Here is a 10,467-nt window from a genome sequence, read left to right as displayed (position 1 = left end):
TTGTAAAAAAGGGTCTTTTGTGTTTTAAAGGCATTCTTACTGCTAACTCTTATATGCCACTATAGGGCTGGAAATGACTGTTTCTAAATTCAGCAAAGAAAGGGTTTCTGAACTGCTGCAAACACACATCAGTTTAACTCTCTAAGTTGAAAGCACACAATGACAACAATTCTGCTATATAACTCCGTTTTTGTTTTAGAGTCAGATATTTCACATTACAGCGTGAACTCCATTTCACTCTGGAATGTCCAAACACAGCTTTTGGAAGAAACGTGTTTCTACCTCTCTGAATCTAAATATAGATGCAACTTCCTAAAAGGAAGAAACACACTTTTTTTGGGTGGTAGGCTCTTTATTGCTGCCTCGACTTCAGAACATGTTATTGATCTATTCAGGGTTTCGGCTTCTTCCAGGTTTAGGCTTGGGAGGATGCAGGTGTCCAGGAATTTATCCATTTCTTCCAGGTTTACTAGTTTATGTGCATAGAGTTGTTTGTAATAATCTCTGATGATGGTTTGGATTTCTGTGGAATCTGTGGTGATATCCCCTTTATCGCTTTTTATTGCATCCATTTGGTTATTCTCTCTTTTCTATTTTATTAATCTGGCTAGTGGTCTGTCTATTTTGTTGATCTTTTCAAAAAACCAGCTCCTGGATTTATTGATTTTTTGAAGAGTTTTTTGTGTCTCTATTTCCTTCAGTTCTGCTCTGATCTTAGTTATTTCCTGTCTTCAGTTAGGCTGAGTTTCTTTGATCTTGCTCCTCTAGCTCTTTCAATTTTGATGATAGGATGTCAATTTTAGATCTCTCCTTTCTGCTCATGTGGGCACCCATTGCTATATATTTTACTCTAGAGACTGCTTTAAATGTGTCCCAGAGATTCTGGTATGTTGTGTCTTCGTTCTCATTGGTTTCGAAGAACATCTTTATTTCTGCCTTCACTTCATTGTTTATCCAGTCAACATTCAAGAGCAAGTTGTTCAGTTTCCATGAAGCTGTGCGGTTCTGAGTTAATTTCTGCATTCTGAGTTCTAACTCGATTGCACTGTGGTCTGAGAGACTCTTTGTTATGATTTCTGTTCTTTTGCATTTCCTGAGGAGTGATTTATTGGTAATTATGTGGTCAATTTTAGAGTAGGTGTGATGTGGTGCTGAGAAGAATGTATATTCTGTGGATTTGGGGTGGAGAGTTCTGTAAATGTCTATTAGGTTTCCCTGTTCTAGGTCTGTATTCAGGTCCTGGATATCCTTGTTGATTTTCTGTCTGGTTGATCTGTCTAATATTGACAATGGGGTGTTAAAGTCTCCCACTATCATTGTGTGGGAGTCTAAGTCTCTTTGTACGTCATTAAGAACTTGCCTTATTTATCTGGGTGCTCCTGTATTGGGTGCATATATATTTAGGATCGTTAGCTCTTCTTGTTGCAGTGGTCCTTTTACCATTATGTAATGTCCTTCTTTGTCTCTTTTGATCTTTGTTGCTTTAAAGTCTATTTTATCAGAGATGAGAATTGCAACTCCTGCCTTTTTTTGCTCTCCATTTGCTTGGTAGATCTTCCTCCATCCCTTTATTTTGAGCCTTTGTGTATCCTTGCATGTAAGATGGGTTTCCTGGATACAGCACACTGATAGGTGTTGGCTTTTTATCCAATTTGCCAGTCTGTGTCTTTTGATTGGGGCATTTAGTCCATTGACATTAAGGGATAGTATTATTATGTGTGAATTTGATTCTGTCATTTTGTTGCTACCTGGCTGTTTTGTTGGTTAGTTGATGCAGATTCTTGATTGTGTTGATGCTCTTTTACCATTTGGTGTGTTTTTGGAGTGGCTGGTACTGGTTGTTCCTTTATATGTGTAGAGCCTCTTTCAGGAGTTCTTGTAGAGCAGGTTTGGTGGTGATGAAATCTCTGAGTGCTTGCTTGTTCACAAAGGGTTTTATTTTTCCTTCACTTAGGAAGGTTAGTTTGGCTGGATAGGAGATTCTGGGTTGAAAGTTCTTTTCTTTAAGGATGTTGAATATTGGCCCCCAATCTCTTCTGGCTTGTAGGGTTTCTGCTGAGAGATCTGCTGTGAGTCTAATGGGCTTCCCTTTGTGGGTAACCCGACCTTTCTCTCTGGCTGCCCTTAGCATTTTCTCTTTCATTTCAACCCTGGTGAATCTGACGATTATGTGCCTTGGGGTTGCTCTTCTTGTGGAATATCTCTGTGGTGTTCTCTGTATTTCCTGGATTTGAATATTGGTCTGCCTTGCTAGGTTGAGGAAGTTTTCCTGGATAATATCCTGAAGAGTATTTTCCAGCTTGGATTCATTCTCTTCATCACATTCAGGTACACCTATCAGACGTAGATTAGGTCTTTTCACATAGTCCCACATTTCTTGAAGATTTTGTTCATTCCTTTTTGCGCTTTTTTCTCTGTTCTTGCCTTCTCTTTTTATTTCATTGAGTTGATCTTCGACCTCTGATATCCTTTTTTCTGCTTGGTCAATTCGGCTGTTGAAGCTTGTGCATGCTTCTCGAAGTTCTCGTGTTGCGTTTTTCAGCTCCATCAATTCACTTATACTCCTCTCTATGCTGTCCATTCTCGTCAGCAGTTCGTCCAATCTTTTTTCAAGGTTCCTATTTTCTTTGCGTTCGGTTAGAACATGTTCTTTTAGCTCACTGTAGTTTCTTACTACCCACCTTCTGAAGTCTGATTCTGTCATTTGATCACCCTCCTTCTCCATCCGGTCTGGTTCCCTTGCTGGTGAGGAGTTGTGATCCCTTTTAGGAGGAGAGCTGTTCTGGTTTCGGGAGTTTTCATGCTTTTTGCACTGGTTTCTTCCCATTTTTGTGGGTTTATCCACCTGTTTTCTGTCTCTGTTCCAGGGAGTTGGAGCTTTATGAGTTTCCCTTGCACTACTGCCTTTTTTGATTTTTCTTTCAGGTCTGACCCGCCCAGCTAGCAGCAGGCCTAGCCACTGCCTGCCCGCCGGTGCTTTGCTGAGCTGCTGTGGGCTCCGCCCAGCTGCCCAGAGCTCTTCCCTCTAGTCCTTTTTATATGGGTGTCTTGGCAATGGTGGCCCCGTCTCTGTTATGGTGGACTCTCTCTGTTGTGGCAGGTTGCCTCGGCAAAAGCGGGTTGCCTCGGCAACGGCAGCCTGCCGACGTAGTGGTGGAGAGTCTCACTGATGGCGGAAGCCCCTCCCCCACCGAGCCAGCCTGTCCCAGTTCAGCTGTACTTGGTTTGAAGGGCTCAACCCAGAGGGTTTCCAATTACTGTTTTTGTTTTCATTGTTGTTGGGGGTGGAGGGGTGGGACCAACGGAGCCTGATCACCTGGCTCCCTGACTCAGAGTCTTTTCTTTTAAGTTGAACGACCCCGCGTTCCAGTCGCTTGTTCAAAAGGCGTCGGGATCTCCCATGCTGCGACACACGGAGTTGGCTCGACCTGCGGCGCCGGCTCCTGGCGGATTTTTTGCCTAGGAATCTCCTGGCCTGACTCGCTATTTCAGATGAATGGGCAACTCTGCCTTCTCAGGGCTCTGCTCGCCAGCTAACAGGGCTCCCAGACCAGTGGCTTTTGTACGGAGAACCGCAGCAACAGGGAGTGGTCACAGAAGCCGCGCGGGCAGAATCAGTCGCGCGGGGGCCAAAACAGCTGCACCGGCTGGGACTGCGACGCTGGCGACACCTCTGCCTGGGTATCTCCTGGTCTGTGGGCAATAAGAGTTCGTCTGGAAATGTGGCGTCCACTCACCCTCTGCACTTTCACTGGGAGCTGAAGTCCTGAGCTGCTCTTAGGCAGCCATCTTCCCAGCATTCCAGATATTTCACATTACAGCCTGAATTCCCTTTCACTCTGGAATTTCCAAACAGAGCTTTTTGAATAAACGTGTTTCTGACTCGCTGAATCTAAACATAGATGCAAGATCCAAATAGGAACAAACACATAGCAGAACAGTTTGTAGGAAGCGGGTCTTCTGTGTGTTAAAGGCATTCTTACTGAAAACTCTTATATGTCACTACATGGCTGGAAAGGACCTTTTCTACATTCTCTAAATAAAGGGTTTCTGAACTGCTACAAACACACATCAGTTTAATTATGTAGGTTGAATGCACACATTGACATCCTTTCTGCTACATAGCTCCGTTTTTGTTTTAGAGCCAGATATTTCACATTACAGCCTGAACTCCCTTTCACTCTGGAATGCCCAAACGCAACATTTGGAGGAAACGTGTTCTAACTCACTGAATCTAAACAAAGATGCAACATCCGAAAAGGAACCAACACACAGTAGATCAATTTATAAGAAGCGGGTCTTCTGTGTTTTAAATGGATTCATTCTGCTAACTCTTATATGCCACTATAGTGCTGGAAATGAATGTTTCTACGTTCTCCAAAGAAAATGTTTCTGAACTGTTGCCAACACACATCAGTTTAACTCTCTAAGTTGAATGCACACATTGACAACAATTCTGCTAGATAGCTCCGTTTTTGTTTTGGAGCCAGATATTTCACATTACAGCCTGAATTCCCTTTCGCTCTGGAATGTGCAAACGCAGCTTTTGGAAGTAACGTGTTTCTACCTCGCTGTATCTAAACATAAATGCAACTTCCTAAAAGGAACAAACACAAAGCACATCAGTTTGTAAGAAGCGGGTCTTCTGTATTTTACAGGCATTCTTACTCCTAACTCTTATATGCCACTATAGAGCTGGAAATGACTGTTTCTACATTCTCCAAAGAAAGGGTTTCTGAACTTCTGCAAACACACGTCAGTTTAACTCTCTAAGTTAAATGCACACATTGACAACAATTCTCCTAGATAGCTCCGTTTTTGTTTTAGATCCAGATATCTCACATTACATCCAGAACTCCCTTTCACTGTGGAATGTCCAAATGCAGCTTTTGGAAGAAACGTCTTTCTACCTCGCTGAATCTTAACATAGATGCAACTTCCTAAAAGAAACCAACACACAGCCGATCAGTTTGTAAGAAGCGGGTCTTCTGTGTTTTAAAGGTATTCTTACTGCTAACTATCGTATGACACTATAGGGCTGGAAATGACTGTTTCAACAGTCTCTAAAGATAGGGTTTTTGAACTGCTGCAAACACAAATCAGTTTACCTCTGTAAGTTGAATGCAGACATTGACAGCCATTCTGCTAGATAGCTCCCGTTTTGTTTTAGAACCAGATATTTCAGATTACAGCCTGAACTCCCTTTCACTCTGGAATGTTCAAACGCCGCTTTTGGAGGAAACGTGTTCTAACTCCTTGAATCTAAACATAGATGCAACATCCTAAAAGGAACCAACACACAGTAGATCAGTTTGTAAGAAGAATGTCTTCAGTGTTTTAAAGGGATTCTTACTGCTAACTCTTATATGACACTATACGGCTGGAAATGACTGTTTCCACATTCTCCAAAGAAAGGGTTTCTGAACTGCTGCAAACACACATCAGTTTATCTCTGTAAGTTGAACGCACACGTGAAAACAATTCTGCTAGATTGCTCCGTTTTTGTTTTAGAGCTAGATATTTCACATTACATCCTGAACTGTTTTTCATTCTGGAATGTGCAAACGCAGCTTTTGAAAGAAACGTGTTTCTACCTCGCTGAATCTAAACATAGATGCAACTTCATAAAAGGAACAAACACAAAGCACATCAATTTGTAACAATCGGGTCTTCTGTATTTTAAAGGCATTCATACTCCTAACTCTTATATGCCATTATAGAGCTGGAAATGACTGTTTCTACATTCTCCAAAGAAAGCGTTTCTGAACTACTGCAAACACACATCTGCTTATATCTGTTACTTGAATGCACACATTGACAACCATTCTGCTATATAGCTCGGTTTTTGTTTTGGAGCCAGATATTTCACGTTACAGCCTGAATTCCCTTTCACTCTGGAATGTCCAACAGAGCTTTTGGAAAAAACGTGTTTCTGAGTCGCTGAATATAAAAATAGATGCAAGATCCAAATAGGAACCAACACACAGCAAAACAGTTTGTAAGAACCGGCTGTTCTGCGTTTTACAAACATTCTAACTGCTAACTCTTACATTCCACAATAGGGCTAGAAATGACTGTTTCTACATTCTCCAAAGAAAGAATTTCTGCACTGCTGTAAACACAAAAATGTTTAACTCTGTAAGTTGAATGCACACATCGACAACCATTCCACTAGATACCTTCGTTTTTGTTTTAGAGTCAGTTATTTAACATTACAGCCTGAACTCCCTTTCACTCTGGGATGTCCAAACGCAGCTTTTGGAAGAAACGTATTTCTAACTCGGTGAATCTAAACAGAGTAGAAACTTTCTAAAAGAAACCAATACACAGCAGATCAGTTTGTAAAAAGCGGTTCTTCTGCGTTTTAAAAGCATTCTTACTGCTAACCCTTATATGCCACTATAGTGCTGGAAATGACTGTTTCTATATTATCCAAAGAAAGGGTCTCTAAACTGCTGCAAACACACTTCAATTTATCCTTGTTATTTGAATGCACACATTGACAAGCATTCTGCTAGATAGCTTTGTTTTTGTTTTAGAGCCAGACATTTCACTTTACAGCCTGAACTCCCTTTCATTCTGGAATGTGGAAACTCAGCTTTTGGAAGAAACGGGTTTCTAACTCGCTGAATCTAAACATAGAGGCAACTTCCTAAAACGAACCAACACAGAGCAGATTAGTTTGTAAGAAGTGGATCTTCTGTGTTTTAAAGGTATTCTTACTGCTAACTATCTTATTCCACTATAGGGCTGGAAATGACAGTTTCAACAATCTCTAATGATAGGGTTTCTGAAATGCTGCAAACACACATCAGTTTAATTCTCTAAGTTGAATGCACACATTTCAAACCATTTTGCTAGATAGCTCCATATTTGTTTTAGAGCCAGATATTTCACATTACACCCTGAACTCCCTTTCACTCTGGAATGTCCAAATGCAGCTTTTGGAATAAACGTGTTTCTAACTCTCTGAATCTAAACAAAGAGCCAACTTCCTAAAAGGAACCAACACACAACAGATCAGTTTGTAAGAATCGTGTCTTCTGTGTTTTAAACGCATTCTACCTGCTAACTTCTATATGCCCCGATTGGGCTGGAAATGACTGTTTCTACATTCTCCAAAGAAAGGGTTTCTGAACTGCTGCAAATACACATCAGTTTAACTCTGTAAGTTGAATGTACTCATTGACAACCATTCTGCTAGATAGCTCCGTTTTTGTTTTAGAGACAGATATTTCGCATTACAGCCTGAACTTCCTTTCACTCTGGAATGTCCAAACGCAGCTTTTGGAAGAAACGTGTTTCTAACTCGCTGACTCTAAACATAGATGAAACTTCCTAAAAGGAACCAACACACCGCAGATCAGTTTGTAAGAAGCGGGTCTTTTGTGTTTTAAAGGTATTCTTACTGCTATCATATACCACTATAGAGCTGGAAATGACTGTTTCAACAATCTCTAAAGATAGGGTTTTTGAACTGCTGCAAACACACATCAGTTTAACTCTGTAAGGTGAATGCACACATTGACAACCATTCTGCTAGATAGCTCCGTTTCTGTTTTAGAGCCAGATATTTCACATTGCAGCCTGAACTCCCTTTCATTATGGAATGTCCAAACGTAGCTTTTGGAATAAACGTGTTTCTAACTCGGTGAATCAAAAAATAGACGCAACGTACTAAAAGGAACCAACACACAGCAGATCAGTTTGTAAGAAACGGGTCTTCTGGGTTTTAAAGGAATTCTTAATACTAACTATTATATAACACTATAGGGCTGGAAATGACTGTTTCTACATTCTACAAAGAAAGGGTTTCTGAACTGCTGCAAACACACATCAGTTTAACTTTGTAAGTTGAATGCACACATTGACAACCATTCTGCTAGATTGCTCCTTTTTTATTTTAGAGCCAGAGATTTCACATTACAGCCTGAACTCCTTTTAACTCTATAATGTCGAAACGCAGCTTTTGGAAGAAACGAGTTTCTAACTCACTGAATCTAAACATAGATGCAACTTCCTAAAGGGAATCAACACACTGCAGATCAGTTTGTAAGAAGAGGGTCTTCTGTGTTTTCAATGCCTTCTTACTGCTAACTCTTATATGCCACTACAGGGCTGGAAATGACCTTTTCTACATTCTCCCAAGAAAGGGTTTGTGAAGTGCTGCAAACACACGTCAGTTTAATTCTGTAAGTTGAATGAACACATTGACAGTCATTCTGCTAGACAGCTCCGGTTTTCTTTTAGAGCCACCTATTTCACATTACAGCCTGAACTCCCTTTCACTGAGGAATGTCTAAATGCAGCTTTTGGAGGAAACGGGCTCTAACTAGCTGAATCTAAACATAGATGCAACATCCTAAAAGGAACCAACACACAGCAGATTAGTTTGTAAGAAGCAGGTCTTCTGTGTTTTAAAGGGATTCTTTCTGCTAACCCTTATATACCACTATAAGGCTGGAAATGACTGTTTCTACATTCTCCAAAGAAAGGGTTGCTGAACTGCTGTGAACACACATCAGTTTAACTCTCTAAGTTGAATGCACACATTTCAACAATTCTGCTAGATAGCTCGGTTTTTGTTTTAGATCCAGATATTTCACATTACAGCCTGAACTGCCTTTCACTCTGGAATGGCCAAACACAGCTTTTGGAAGAAACGTGTTTCTACCTCGCTGAATCTAAACATAGATGCGACTTCCTATGAGGAACAAAGACAAAGCGCATCAGTTTGTAAGAAGCGGGTCTTCTGTACTGTAAAGGCATTCTTACTTTTAACTCTTAAATGCCAACATAGAGCTGGAAATGACTGTTTCTACATTCTCCAAAGAAAGCGTTTCTGAACTGCTACAAACACACATAAGTTTAACTCTGTAAGTTGAATGTGTACATTGACAACCATTCTGCTAGATACCTCCGTTTTTGTTTTAGAGCCAGATATTTCACATTACAGCCTGAATTCCCTTTCACTCTGGAATGTCGAAACAGAGCTTTTGGAAGAAACGTGTTTCTGACTCGCTGAATCTAAACATACATGCTAGGTCCAAATAGGTATCAATACACAGCAGAACAGTTTGTAGGAAACGGGTCTTCTGTGTTTTACAGGCATTCTTACTGCTCTTATATGCCACAATAGGGCTGGAAATGAGTGTTTCTACATTCTCCAAAGAAACGGTTTCTTTACTGCTGTAAACACACATCTGTTTATCTCTGTAAGTTGAATGCCCACATTGACAACCATTCTGCTAGATAGCTCCGTTTTAGTTTTAGATTCAGTTATTTCACATTACAGCCAGAAATCCCTTTCACTTTGGAATCTCCAAATGCAGCTTTTGGAAGAAACGTGTTTCTAACTTGCTGAATCTAAACATAGGTGCAACTTCCAAAAAGGAACCAACACACTGCAGATCAGTTTGTAATAAGCGGGTCTTCTGTGTTTTAAAGGTTTTCTTACTGTTAACTATCATATGCCACTATAGGGGCTGGAAATGACTGTTTCAGCAATCTCTAAAGATAGGGTTTTTGAACTGCTGCAAACACAAATCAGTTTAACTCTGTAAGTTGAATGCACACATTGACCAATATTCTGTTGGATAGCTCCGTTTTTGTTTTAGAGACAGATATTTCACATTACAGGCTGAACTCCTCTTCACTCTGGAATGTCCAAATGCAGCTTTTGGAAGAAACGAGTTGCTAACTCGCTGAATCTAAACACGGATGCAACTTTTTAAAAGGAATCAACACACAGCAGATCAGTTTGTAAGAAGCGGATCTTCTGTGTTTTAAAGGTATTCTTACTGATAACTATCATATGCCACTATGGGTCTGGAAATGACTGTTTTAACAGACTCTAAAGATAGGGTTTATGAACTGCTGCGAACACACATCAGTTTTGCTCTGTAAATTGAATGTCCACATTGACAACCATTCTGCTAGATAGCTCCTTTTTTGTTTTAGAGCCAGGTATTTCACATTACACCCTGAATTCCCTTCATTCTGGAATGTCCAAAGGCAGCATTTGGAATAAACGTGTTCCTAACTCGCTGAATCTAAATATCGATGCAACTTCTTAAGAAGAACCAACAAACAGCACATGAATTTGTAAGAAGCGGGTCTTCTGTGTTTTACAGGCATTCTTAGTACTAACTATTATATACAGCTATAGGGCTAGAAATGACTGCTTCTACATTCTACAAGAAAGTGTTTCTGAACTGCTGCAAACAGAACTCAGTTTACCTCTGTAAGGTGAATGCACACATTGACAACCATTCTGCTAGATAGCTCCGTTTTTGTTTTAGAAGCAAATATTTCACATTACAGCCTGAACTCCCTTTCACTCTGGAATGCGCAAACGCAGCTTTTGAAGGAAACTTGTTCTAACTCGCTGAATCTAAACATAGATGAAACATTCTAAAAGGAACCAACACACAGCAGATCAGTTTGTAGGAAGCGGGTCTTCTGTGT

Source organism: Saimiri boliviensis, chromosome 14 (genome assembly GCF_048565385.1).
Source record: "Saimiri boliviensis isolate mSaiBol1 chromosome 14, mSaiBol1.pri, whole genome shotgun sequence".
Taxonomy (NCBI): domain Eukaryota; kingdom Metazoa; phylum Chordata; class Mammalia; order Primates; family Cebidae; genus Saimiri; species Saimiri boliviensis.
This window is presented reverse-complemented; position numbering follows the sequence as displayed.